The sequence below is a fragment of the Sciurus carolinensis genome, chromosome X (genome assembly GCF_902686445.1).
Source record: "Sciurus carolinensis chromosome X, mSciCar1.2, whole genome shotgun sequence".
Taxonomy (NCBI): domain Eukaryota; kingdom Metazoa; phylum Chordata; class Mammalia; order Rodentia; family Sciuridae; genus Sciurus; species Sciurus carolinensis.
This window is the reverse complement of record NC_062232.1, coordinates 19,765,149-19,779,763: the sequence shown is the minus strand read 5'-3', so window position 1 is coordinate 19,779,763 and position 14,615 is coordinate 19,765,149. Positions and strand designations below refer to the sequence as shown.

Sequence of the window (14,615 nt, the reverse complement as noted above, 5' to 3'; positions counted from 1 at the left end):
CTAATTAGTTGTTATTAGATGTTTCTTGGGTCCTTGCAGACAAAAAATACAGATTGTGAAAAAATCATTTATAGGCAAAACAAAACAAAACCAACAACAGTATTTTAAGGGTCACTTGCCTCCTGTTGACATATTACATCAAAAGAAGCAATGTCCAGCTGTCTACATTTAGTGTTAGTTTTAATGAAAATTTGAATGTTTATTGAACATTATTAGTACTTGAATGAACATTTATAAATATAATAATTGTAATCACTGGTTAAAAATGTTTTATAATATCCATATGTATTACTTTTCACTGATCAAAATTTAATTTGCTTTGTTATTTCTTAATGAATGAATTTTTCAGATTTTATTTTTCACTTTTCTGAAGATAAGTCCTAGATCTTATCATATCCCTTATAATTTGAATTTGTTTGCACCGGTTCGATTTTAAAGAGCATTCTTGAAGTATTTCTCCCCATGTGATTATTGGTAACAGCTTTTTACTATAGTAGTAAAATTGCTGCTACTCATAGATCATGATGGAAGGAGAAATAATTGGAGATCAAATATGTAGTCATTCAAATATAAAATCCAGCTTGTTCATGGATTTTAGCTATTTTTTCACTGGGTAAATTATACTACATTTATTTATAAGTGAGTTTATGCATTTTTATGCCTCTTAATAAATGTATTGTTTTCCCTTAAAAAAAACTATTAAGCAAAGAAACATAACAAAGGCTTAAGTCCCATCCCAAATCAATCAAAACATAAGAAAACCTAATAACTGGATGACTACATATTGGTCTCAGTGCTTTTCAAACTGCAAGCTACACATGAATCACCTGGGGACCTCTGTGGAGAGTCTGATTCTGAAGTGGGCCCAAGATTCTAGATTTCAAATAAGCATGCCTGTAATTCCTATAGTGTTTCACCAACCATGCTTTGAGTAGCAAGGCTCAAGTTCAGTGGTTCTCAGACTTGAACATGCATCAGGGTTCCCTGGAGGACTTGTTAAAAATACACAGGACTGAGCCCAACTGTAAAATTCCTGATTCTTTAAATCTGGAGTGGTGCCTAAGAATCTGTACTCTCAGGAGATACTGAGGAGGCTGGTCAAAGAACACACTTTGAGAACTATTTTTTTGGCCATATCTAAAACTACTACACAGAAAAATAAACAGTATGTAAGGCACAGAAGTAGCTCTCACAAAGTACAAATAAATACAAAACCAGAAATATATAAACTAACTCAATGTATTTTGAACAGGTTGAGTCACATGAGTTACATATAAAACAAAAGCTTCAATTTGAGGCAAAGTTAAAACTCTGCTGGAAACATACTGTTACAGTTGTCAGATCAGCAGTGAGGGAGGAGCAGAAATATTAAAAACTGAAAGTGGAGGGCTGGGGATATAGCTCAGTTGGTAAAGTGCTTGCCTCATAAGCACAAGGCCCTGGGTTCAATCCCCAGTACCACAAAAAAAAAAAAAAAAACTGAAAGTGGAACTTATAAACCACAACAGGTGTTGATGAATTGTTTGCCAAAAAAAAAAAAAAAAATCAGTCCCTTGGCCTCATTCGCTATGCAGCCAACTGTTCTCAATTATCCACAGCCATTAGATACCTACATCAGACTTACAAGCAACTCAGTAGGTTTAGAAGCAGAAATAGCAAGCAGGGTCTTCTTTTCTGCTAGTAACTCACACGAATTCCTCTTGATCAATATTATTTAACGTACTTTTCATCACAGATCTGCCAAGTGATGACTTCTTGGACCTTGAAACTCATTTCTGAACAAACTCTCTGCCCTCGCCAGCTTCCAACCACATATGAATTGCATTTACTTTAATTTGTTTATTTAGCTGATACAAAACTTAAGAGATACTTATTTCAAGGTGACCATTTACCCAGCCCTTGCTCCTTTTCTTAGCCCTTCACTTTTTGTCACCATTAATCTGGTATGATGTCCATCTGTGGCTAATCTGTGCATGTAGGAATAAGGTCTACTTATGCCAATGACCACATGTACTTCCCCAAAATGCTAATACTAGATGTTGATAGTACATCAAATGTTTTAGTAAGCTGCTGAATATTTGTACAAAATATAAACTCAGAAAAGCATAGAAGTGAAATCTTTTAACTATTCTTTATCTCATTACTCAGAGATAACCTCTAGCATATGTATCATATTTTGATCTAAGTGAATTGACTTAGTATTGTTTATACAACTCTGTAATATGAATTTTTCACTTATCTTGATTTTACATTAACTTTGCATCACTGTGATAAAATTTCTCAGAAAGTGAACTTGAATAAAGGAGAAAACCTTATTTTGACTCACAGTTTCATTGATTTCAGTCCATGGTTTCTTGGGCCCATCACCTTTCAGCATGTGTGAAACAGTATACCCATGGCTAGGAGTGCTTGATAGAGGGACTAGGTTACCTCATGATAGCCAGGAAGCAAAAAGAGATAGAATAGTGCCGATAAACCTTCAAAAGGCATAACCCCAATAACTAGACTTCCTCCCACTGGGGCTTCTTAAAGGTTCCACCACCTCTCAATATAATCATGGGCAGGGAACCAAGCCTTTAACACATGGAACTTTGGGGGAACACTTGCTCAAACCAAAACTGATATCATGGCAATTATACATGTCATTAAATATTCTGCTGACATTATTTTCAATGAGAGTATAATGCCTCGTCTTTTAGATGCACCCAACTTTGTTAGACAAAGAAATCTTAGTTCCATCCATTTCCCTAACTCTCCCCAACCTCACCACCAACTGTATGACAAAATTTCTTCTTCATCCTCTAGGAAGAGAGAGTATCTATCACCTTGGAACTTCTTATGTAGTAAATCACTGATCTCTTTGGGGAAGAAGAATGAATTATCAGCATGGAGGTAGTTGAGCCTGAAGCCAGTTGTTCCAAATGGTATTTTTTAAAAAACAGGCTCACGCTCTCTCTCTTTCTCTCTCTCTCTCTCTCTCTCTCTCTCTCTCTTCCCCTCTCTCTTACATGAATTGCCCTCTACCTTCTGGTAGGTCTATCCCAGGTGTCTTTCATCTTTGTGCCACCCTCTTTAAACTTTTGATTGAATTATTTATAGTCAAGGAGCTTCTAGGATCTAAGTTAGGAAATGGAGGTCAGGGGTCAGAGGCATTGGCCTGGTCTCCATTCCTGCAGTACTCGCAATAAACTGAAAATGTTAACCCATTTTGACTCTCTGTGACTATTTTCAGTTGATTAGATCTTTACAGTAGCAGTATGTTTTCTGTGAGTTTGTATTTACTCATACTATTACCCTTGCAAATATTTGTTCTTTCTAATATCTATCACTAAAATTTGCTTTAATAAAAATCATTGCATAAATATTAGATATTAGATTACCTTCTTATCATAATATATAGGTTTGTAAATACAAGTATCATAAGGTCTTTGATACATACTGTCAATATTTTTCCACATTTTCAATAATTCACCATCTCACCAATAATATACAAAATTGCTATCTTACTTTATCATCATCAGTACTATTATTTTAAATACTTGTCAATATTATATGGGAAATTATTTTTTCATTGATTATTTTTTAAACATTTTAAAACTAAATCTTTTTTAGTTGTATATGGACACAATACCTTTATGTAATTTATTTTTTATGTGGTGCTGAGGATTGAACCCAGTGTCTCACATGTGTGAGGACAAGGGCTCTACCACTGAGCTAAAACCTCAGCCCCATTTTCATTTTATATTAACTAGCTTGAACAATTTAATATGTTTATTATTCATTTGTATTTCTTCAGTGAATTATTCCTGCATAAAGGTGTTATAATTTTTATATTGGGTATTGAATAGTAAATGATTTTAAATTATTTCAAGAAACCATTTTCAAATAATATATGTTTAGTAAAAGACCATGAGATTGGTTTAGCACATCATTATTTTCCTGTGTACACAGTTGACAATCTCTGAGTCAACTGGATAGGGGTGACATGATGGCTGTGTCACCAATAGGAATATAAAAAGTCAGGTATCACTTTTAGTTTGTGGCAGTTGAAAGCACTGCAAATTCTCAGATCTCTTTCTCTTACATATAGCAAGAAGTGAAGGAAAAAATAAGATTCTTGCTCAAAACTTGAAATAGAAAATTGTTTCAAATATATGGTATAAATTTCAGACTTAAGAAAGTCACCTAGGGACATTGCTACTCTTGCCAAAAGAAATGGTGCTGTGTGGTAGGAAATGAATCAATGACATCCCAGAAAACACTATCAATACCTCCAAATTTGGCAAAATTGATGAGGGAGAGAAGAGACTGTGTTACAGTATTTTTCCCCCTGAAGAGAATTAGATTCACAAGTTGTGAAGGTAGGGACTCACCAAATCAAAAGCACCTGGCAATGCTCTTACTGAGATCCATCTCATCAATCATTTAGCATCATTCCAATACTGAGAAACATTTCCATGAACTAGGAAGTTCTGCTAACCTAAAAGGGCAAGTAATGGAATTAAGCGCAAGTTGTAGAATATAAAGGAACTGCTCTTCAAAGAACCACTTTTACCTTGGCATTTGGAAATAATGCAAAAACACAGGAAAAACATGTAGCAATTGCATACATATGAAAGTATACATGATGTGTTCTGGGTATCTAATGCTGAGTAATAAGCCACCCCAATTGTGTGTGGGGGAGGTTAGAACATTTATTCTGCCCATGAATTTGCAATCTAGACAGACTGTCTCTTCTCCACACAGAATCAGGTGGACTGGTTCAAAGGCTGAGGACTGAAATAATCTAAAAATTTGTTCATTCCCACATCTGGCAGTTGATGTCAGTTGAGGAATGGCATGATAGTATCCCGGTATTTATCAGCTCTATGTGACTTCTGAGAGCTATTCAGTTTATGCCTTTCTGGTTTGCCTTTTTCTCCCCTAAATCACCATAATTTCTCTACACACATACATAATTTAACATTAAAAAGAAACTAAAGGGTACTCCTATGCAGATTTCTATTGCCTTTTCTCCATGAAAGTCCTTCCTCTTTCATAATCTGCCCTGAAAGTTCTAGCCTTGACTTTCCTGTATCTTTAAGTTGGAGATATGTCTATGCTTTGCTTGAGATTCCTCTCACTACAGAGCAGGACAGAACATGCCTCCATGCAACAACTTGAACAATCACAGGACTCAACTCATTTGTTTCCATTTTCACAGAGATTACAGGCCTGAATTACCTGTTGTGTAATATCCAAAACCTATTAACTTTAGGTGTTTTTTTTTTTTCCATTTTCTGGTTATTTACAGAAGATTAAGTCCCTCTGTCTTCATTATAATTAATATGTTGGTTATGTTTTAATGATAACCTTTGAACTGAGTAATACATACATCAGGACCATTATACCATCATCTCTACTGGTGTATATGATTGATTATTTCCATGGAAGAAAAGGAGTCATTAGGTGTGATTTAACAATCTAAATCTGATCAAATTGCCATTTCCATGTTAGAACAGCAAAAAGATAGTTTCAATAGTTGATACTCAAATACGCAGAGAACTACCACAAATTCTGAGTCTGGAAAGAAAATAATATGCATAATTGATGTTCCTAAGATAAGAAATTCAAAACTTATGCATGAAACTATATTCAACATGAAATTATATTTCTAGTAGTGATAATAATTAGAAATACTATGTAAAAAAACAAAGAATAGAATCTTAAAATCAAAAGGTCCTGCTAGCAAAAATCTGATGAAGTTCTAATGTGAATAAGCTTTAAATATAAATATATAATTCTTTAGGAAACCAAGCAAAAAAATCAAGTCACCTATCAAGGGAGAAACTTAGGACTCAGAATCTCCACATGTGTAGTTAATGCCAGAGGGCAGTGGAATATGGTCTATGAGTTCTGAAGATCTGGTCTAGGATACCCAGACACATTGTTGTTTAAGAAAATCACTAACAGGAAGATATTTTTAAACATTAAATAAGTCAACTCCTCAGGATACTTTTTGAAAAACGACTACAAAAAAGTCCAGGAAACCAAGAGATAAAACAAAAAATAATTCAACCATAGAATAACTGTGATAAAAAGGACTGAGGGAGAACATTGAAACTAAATATAAAACCAAGTTTAAAATACCAGAACAATTACTACACACACTCACACAATATACATTTACACATATGCATACATGTATACATGCATACATATATACCCATACATATACACATATTTTAATATATGTGGGTGTTTACATACATATTAAATATTTTATAGGACTGTGACTTCTTAACATAGAGGTTACCATGTATGTACAAGTCATATTAACATAAAAAATCACTGTCAAAATCCTTTAAACCTCTAATAGAGTTCAACACATTTGGTTTGTGTTTATAACCTAATATATTAAATATTATAAATACTAACACTTACTTGAAAACTACTTATTTGACAAATGAAAGGAACAAAAGGAAATCTGTATGCAGATAACTTGGTATTCAAACAATTCTACGTTTAAGCTAGTTATCAAATACTTGCTGTGAATGGGGGAATGGTAGAGAATTCAAAACTATTTCTGCTCTCCTGCAGGGTTGATTCCATTCTGTCTTAATACTATGCATTTATTCACTATGTAGCTCTCTGGGAATTCAAAAAATAAAATCCAGTGGTGAACGTAAAAGGGATTGAGACTTCTAAAGAGTTTCTTCTTGCCTACAAAACTTACTCTAATTTGTTTAAATATCAAGCATCTGTAAACATAGTTAATGCTAATAAATTTACTTGTGACTGTGAAGAGAAAAGGTTAGCTTGTAAAATCAGTATATACTTTAAAAATTGTACTGTAAATGTTGGCGAAGTTAAAAGTACATGCATAACGAAAACCAAAATGTGGAATATTTTTTTAAGATTGATAAGTATCTCATCTTTTAGAGCAAAGAAAAAACTAACATCATCTAAAATTGAAACTAAGTTTCTTAAAGGGGCATACCACTGAACTACACCCTCAAACGTTTTTTTTTTTTTTGGTTTTGTTTTGCAGTTTTTCTTTTTTTTTTATTTATTTTTTTATTGTAAACAAATGGGATACATGATGTTTCTCTGTTTGTACATGGCATAAAGGCATACCATTTGTGTAATCATAAATTTACATAGGGTAATGTTGTTTGATTCATTGTTATTTTTTTCCCTTCCCCCCCACCCCTCCCACTCCTCTTTTCCCTCTATACAGTCCTTTCTTCCTCCATTCTTGCCACCTCCCTAACCCTAACTCTAACCCTAACACTATCCCCTACCACCCCCCATTATGTGTCATCATCCACTTATTAGCGATATCATTCGTCCATTGGTTTTTTGAGATTGGCTTATCTCACTTAGCATGATATTCTCCAGTTTCATCCATTTGCCTGCAAATGCCATAATATTATCATTCTTTATGGCTGAATAATATTCCATTGTATATATATATACCACATTTTCTTTATCCATTCATCAATTGAAGGACATCTAGGTTGGTCCCACAATCTGGCTATTGTGAACTGAGCAGCTATGAACATTGATGTGGCTGTATCTCTGTAATATGCTGATTTTAAGACCTTTGGGTATAGGCCAAGGAGTGGGATAGCTGGGTCAAATGGTGGTTCCATTCCAAGTTTTCTAAGGAATCTCCACATTGCTTTCCAGAGTGGCTGCACTAGTTTGCAGCCCCACCAGCAATGTATGAGTGTACCTTTCTCCCCACATCCTCGACAAAACTTGTTGTTGCTTGTATTCTTGATAATCGCCATTCTAATTGGGGTGAGATGAAATCTTAGGGTAGTTTTGATTTGCATTTCTCTTATTACTAGAGATGTTGAACATTTTTCCATATGTTTGTTGATTGCTTGTAGATCTTCTTCTGTGAAGTGTCTATTCATTTCCTTAGCCCATTTGTCGATTGGATTATTTGCATTCTTGGCGTAGAGTTTTTTGAGTTCTTTATAGATTCTGGAGATTAGTGCTCTATCTGAAGTATGATTGGCAAAGATTTTCTCCCACTCTGTAGGCTCTTTCTTCGCATTGCTGATAGTTTCCTTTGCTCAGAGAAAGCTTTTCAGTTTGAATCTATCCCAGTTATTGATTCTTGCTTTTATTTCTTGTGCTATGGGAGTCCTGTTGAGGAAGTCTGGTCCTAAGCCAACATGTTGAAGCTCTGGACCTACTTTTTCTTCTATAAGATGCAAGGTCTCTGGTCTGATTCCAAGATCCTTAATCCATTTTGAGTTTAGATTCGTGCATGGTGAGAGATATGGGTTTAGTTTCATTCTGTTGCATATGGATTTCCAATTCTCCCAGCACCATTTCTTGAAGAGGCTATCTTTTCTCCATTGCATATTTTTGGCCCCTTTGTCTAGTATGAGAAAATTGTATTTATTTGGGTTAGTGTCCGTGTCCTCTATTCTGTACCATTGATCCACCTTTCTATTTTGGTACCAATACCATGCCGTTTTTGTTACTATTGCTTTGTAGTAGAGTTGAAGATCTGGTATTGCGATACCCCCTACTTCACTCTTTCTGCCAAGGATTGCTTTAGCTCTTCTGGGTTTTTTATTCTTCCAGATGAATTTCATAATTTCTTGCTCTATTTCTGTAAGGTACATCATTGGGATTTTAATTGGAATTGCATTGAATCTGTATAGCACTTTTGGTAGTATGGCCATTTTGACAATATTAATTCTTCCTATCCAAGAACATGGGAGATCTTTCCATCTTCTAAGGTTTTCTTTAATTTCTTTCTTTAGTGTTCTGTAGTTCTCATTGTAGAGGTCTTTCACCTCTTTTGTGAGATTGATTCCCAAGTAATTAATTTTTTTTGAAGCTATTGTGAATGGGGTAGTTTTCCTGATTTCTCTTTCTGAAGATTCATCGCTTATGTATAAAAATGCCTTAGATTTATGTGCATTGATCTTATATCCCGCTACTTTACTGAATTCACTTATGAGATCTAAAAGTTTTCTGGTGGAATTTCCTGGTTCCTCTAAGTATACAATCATATCATCAGCAAATAGGGATGGTTTGAGTTCTTCTTTTCCTATTCGTATCCCTTTAATTTCTTTGGTCTGTCTAATTGCTCTGGTTAGAGTTTCAAGGACGATATTGAATAGAAGTGGTGAAAGAGGGCATCCCTGCCTTGTTCCAGTTTTTAGAGGGAAGGCTTTCAGTTTTTCATCATTTAGAATGATATTACCCATGGGCTTAGCGTAGATGGCCTTTACAATGTTAAGGAATGTTCCCACTATCCCTATTTTTTCTAGTGTTTTGAGCATGAAGGGGTGCTGTATTTTATCAAATGCTTTTTCTGCATCTATCGAAATAATCATGTGATTCTTGACTTTAAATCTATTGATATGGTGAATGACATTTATTGATTTCCTGATGTTGAACCAACCTTGCATCCCTGGGATGAAACCCACTTGATCATGGTGCAGTATCTTTTTAATATGTTTTTGTATGTGATTTGCTAAAATTTTGTTGAGAATTTTTGCATCAATGTTCATTAAGGATATTGGTCTGAAATTTTCTTTCCTTGATGTGTCTCTGTCTGGTTTAGGTATCAGGGTAATATTGGCTTCATAGAATGAAGCCTCTTCTATTTTATGGAGTACTTTGAGAAGTATTGGAATGAGCTCTTCTTTAAAGGTTTTGTAGAACTCGGCTGAGAACCCATCTGGTCCTGGACTTTTCTTTGTTGGTAGACTTTTGATGACTTCTTCTATTTTGTTACTTGAAATTGGTCTATTTAAATTGTGTATGTCCTCCTCGTTCAGTTTAGGCAATTCATATGTCTCTAGAAACCTGTTGATGTCTTCGAAATTTTCTATTTTGTTGGAGTATAGATTTTCAAAATAGCTTCTAATTATGTTTTGTATTTCAGTCGTGTCTGTTGTGATATTTCCTTGTTCATTCCAAATTTTAGTGATTTGGGTTTTCTCTCATCTTCTCTTTGTTAGTGTGGCTAAAGGTTTATCAATTTTGTTTATTTATTCGAAGAACCAACTATTTATTTTGTCAATTTTTTGTATTGCTTCTTTTGTTTCAATTTCGTTGATTTCAGCTCTGAGTTTAACTATTTCCTGTCTTCTACTACTTTTGGTGTTGGTCTGTTCTTCTTTTTCTAGGGCTTTGAGCTGTAGTGTTAGGTCGTTGATTTGTTGAGTTTTACTTCTTTTATTAAATGCGCTCCATGAAATAAATCTTCCTCTAAGTACTGCTTTCATAGTGTCCCAGAGATTTTGATATGATGTTTCTTTGTTCTCGTTCACCTCTAAGAATTTTTTAATTTCCTTCCTAATATCTTCTGTTATCCATTCATCATATAATAGCATATTGTTTAATCTCCAGATGTTGGAGTAGTTTCTGTTTTTTACTCTTTCATTTATTTCTAACTTCAATCCATTATGATCTGATAGAATACAAGGTAGTGTCTCTATCTTCTTGTATTTGCTGACATTAGCTTTGTGGCATAATATATGGTCTATGTTAGAGAAGGATCCATGTGCTGCTGAGAAGAAAGTGTATTCACTCTTGGTTGGATGGTATATTCTATAAATGTCTGTTAAGTCTAAATTATTGATTGTGTTATTGAGATCTATGGTTTCTTTGTTCAATTTTTGTTTGGAAGATCTGTCCAGTGGTGAGAGAGGCGTGTTAAAATCACCTAGTATTATTGTGTTATGGTCTGTTTGGTTTCTAAAATTGTGAAGCATTTGTTTGACATACGTGGATGAGCCACTGTTTGGGGCATAGATGTTTATGATTGTTATATCTTGCTGATTTATGCTTCCCTTAAGCAGTATGAAATGTCCTTCTTTATCCCTTCTGACTAACATTGGCTTGAAGTCCACATTATCTGAAATGAGAATGGATACTCCAGCTTTTTTGCTGAGTCCATGTGCATGGTATGTTTTTCCCCATCCTTTCACCTTTAGTCTATGGGTATCTCTTTCTATGAGGTGAGTCTCTTGCAGGCAACATATTGTTGGATCTTTCTTTTTAATCCAATTTGCCAGTCTATGTCTTTTGATTGATGAGTTCAGGCCATTAACATTCAGGGTTATTATTAAGATATGATTTGTATTCCCGGTTATTTGGTTCATATTTAAAATTTTATTTATTTATTTATTTCTTTTTTGACACATCTTGGTTCCTCCTTTATTTGACAGTTCCTTTAGGGTAATTCCTCCCTTTGCTGATATGCTTCTTTGTTTTTTATCTCTTCCTCATGAAATATTTTGCTGAGAATGTTCTGTAATGCTGGCTTTCTTTTTGTAAATTCTTTTAGCTTTTGTTTATCATGGAATGATTTTATTTCATCGTCAAATTTGAAGGTAAGTTTTGCTGGGTATAAGATTCTTGGTTGGCATCCATTTTCTTTCAGAGCTTGAAAAATGTTGTTCCAGGCCCTTCTAGCTTTTAGGGTCTGGATTGAAAAATCTGCTGATATCTGTATTGGTTTCCCCCTGAATGTAATTTGGTTCTTTTCTCTCACAGCCTTTAAAATTCTGTCTTTATTTTGTATGTTAGGTATTTTCATTGTAATGTGCCTTGGTGTGGGTCTGTTGTAATTTTGTGTATTTGGAGTCCTATAAGCCTCTTGGACTTGATTTTCCATTTCATTCTTCAGATTTGGGAAATTTTCTGATATTATTTCATTGAATAGATTATTCATTCCTTTGGTTTGTTTCTCTAAGCCTTCCTCAATCCCAATAATTCTCAAATTTGGCCTTTTCATGATATCCCATAGTTCTTGCAGATTCTGTTTATGATTTCTTACCATCTTCTCTGTTTGTTCAACTTTGCTTTCGAGGTTAAATATTTTGTCTTCAATATCTGAAGTTCTGTCTTCCAGGTGTTCTATCCTATTGGTTATGCTTTCTATGGAGTTCTTAATTTGGTTTATTGTTTCCTTCATTTCAAGGATTTCTGTTTGGTATTTTTCCAATATCTCTAACTCTTTATTGAAATGATCTTTTGCTTCCTGAATTTGCTCTGTTAACTGTCAATTGGTGCGATCATTCAATGCCTGCATTTGCTCTTTCATCTCATCATTCAATGCCTCCATTTGCTCTTTCATCTCATTGTTTGCTTCCCTAATCATTTGAATTATGTACATTCTGAACTCCCTTTCTGTCATTTCTTCTGCCATGCTGTCGTTGGATTTTATTGATGTAACATCTAGATTTGTTTGGGGCATTTTCTTCCCTTGTTTTCTCATATTGTTCAGGAATCAGTGGGTCATTAAGATATTGCAGATTTCCTCTATCGACTTATAATGTTCCTGAAGATTGCTAGTATATCCCCTCTTATCCTTCAGTAGTCTGAAGTCTTGGAGGAAGTTGATAATGCGGAGCTCCACGAAGAAGCTGCCTCTCTAGGGGTGGTGACCCTCAGGTGACGTATATTCCCTGCTAGTGGGCAGAGGTGCCTCCACTTGTTGACCAATGGTCATCCAATGGGGAACTAGGCTGCGGGCTGAGGCAAGGCCTGTTTGTGCCTGTGTCTCTGGTTTTACCGTCCCTGTGGGAAAACCTCACCCGGCGGGGAATACTCACTCGGTGGGGACGTCTCGCTGGTCAGTTCCCCTCCTAGAGGTTCCCTTCAATCTACAACTACTGCCTGGGCTTGGCTGTCTTACTCTGCAACGTTCCCAGGGGCCCAGTCCTACCTTCTGGGCCTGGGAGCCTCACCCTTCACAGGCGAGTCTCCTTAGGCTGCCTCTCCCAGAGAATCTGCCCTCAGTCCTGGAAACTTCACTCCGCCCCTAGGCGTGTCTCTGTGCGGCTCTTCCAACAAGAAGCCACCTAGCTCCTGGGACCCTGCTCTGCACCTAATCACCTGGCTATGCGGCCCCTCCTCTGAGCCGCCACCTGGAGCCCCGCACAATAGCTCCAATACCCAGAGACCCGCCACACACCTCCTCCTCCGGACAGCGACTGGTTTCCGACGCAGTCACTAGGAGCCCAAGCAATTCACTTCGCGTCTCCTCCTCCCGCCAACCGCCCGTAGCCCTAGGCAGTCACTCCAAGTCCAAGTGACCCGCCCTGTTCCTCCTCCTCCTCCTCAGGGTAGCCCCCCGGGTGTTCAGGGGCGGTGACTCCGAGACCAAGTGACCCACCGCGCTCCTCCTCCAGGCAGGCCTCCGGTGTTCAGGAGCGGTCACTTTTAGTCCAATCAACTCACCACTCACCTCCTCCTCTGGCAACCACCTGTGGCTCTGATGCAGTCACTCCTAGACCAAGCGACCCACCGTGCTTCTCCTCTTCCTCTGGGCAACCCCCCGGTGTTCAGAAGCGGTCGTTCTGGGTCTAAACAGCTCGCCACGCAGCTCCTCCTCAGGCAGCCGCCCGAAGCCCCAGTGGTTGCTCCGAGTCCAAGCGCTGTGCTGAGCCGCCTCCTCTACAATGATCCCAGTTGTCCGTGTTTACCACTCCAGCAGGGGGAGGGGCGTCTCGCCGAGCAACTCTACTTCACAAAGTTCCCTGCGTTCCGGGGCTACCGCCCCATCCGGGACGCCTCCCCAATGGGAGAGACTCACCCAGCGGCTTTGAGTTGGTCCCAAGTCTCTCTCTATCTCCTCTTTTGAATCCTGCGTCCTGGAGCAACGTGAAATGCAGCCGCCCCCTAGTCCGCCATCTTGAAAAACCCTCAAACGTTTTATTTTAACCAAAGGTATTGCTAAGTTGTCCAGGCTAACATCAAACTTGCAATACTCTTGCCTCAGACTTCCAAATCACTGTGATTATAGGTATGCATTACCCTCCCCAGCAAGATCTTTGATTTATACAACGTTTTGTCTTAGTCTTAAATGGATATTTTAAGATCTAGTATATCTTATATTGAATAATACAGTTTCACTTTGTTTTGTCTTCAATCAAATGTACCAAATCAAATTTTAGTATTTATTTGCATTAGAATATATAACATGATTCAGGTCTTATATAATTATTTCTATCCCTCTGTTTTTCTTTCTCTATGCTTGTGTAACAGATGTTTGCCATGATTTCCAAAATACTAACACTGATAAATTCTCATGAGGTGATCATTTGAGTTGATTCATTATGTTTTAAGTTACTATTTTCCATAGTTCTTGAACATTCAATGCACATATTCCATTTTCATAGCAAAATCAAATCTCAAAAGAAATAAAATCTCTCAGTGCATGTGAGAGAAATGCCGATTCTTCCCATCCCACTTCCACCCATAACTCCTACTCTTGAGTGTTGAATGAAAGCCCCTCTTGCCTCCTTCAGGAAAGAAAGAGAGAAAGAGAGATAAGGAGGAAAGGAAGGAAGGAAGGAAGGAGGGATGGAGGGAAGGAAGGAAGGAAAGAAGGAAGGAAGGAAAAAGCAAAGCAAAACCAAAGAAAAAGAAGAAAATAGAATAGATAAGAAAAGAAGAAAAAAAAGAACTCTCCTCCACATAAACACCATCTAATCCATACCAGTAGAAATTAAATTCAGGACTAACCACAAGGTTATAAGAATCTTATCCCCACAGGACCCTAATACAGCAATGTTTTCATGGAATTTGTTTGATAGTTTGAAGTGTAAAATACAAAAATCTAAAGACTAAAACTAACATCTACTCAC

General features: G+C 36.7%; 1 non-coding gene across 1 annotated transcript; it reads left to right on the top strand.

Moving 5' to 3' along the window:
• Positions 1-1,390: 1,390 nt before the first annotated feature.
• On the top strand, positions 1,391-1,464 carry Trnam-cau (transfer RNA methionine (anticodon CAU)). The gene has a single exon. It is a non-coding gene; the product is annotated as a tRNA-Met (tRNA).
• Positions 1,465-14,615: the final 13,151 nt, after the last annotated feature.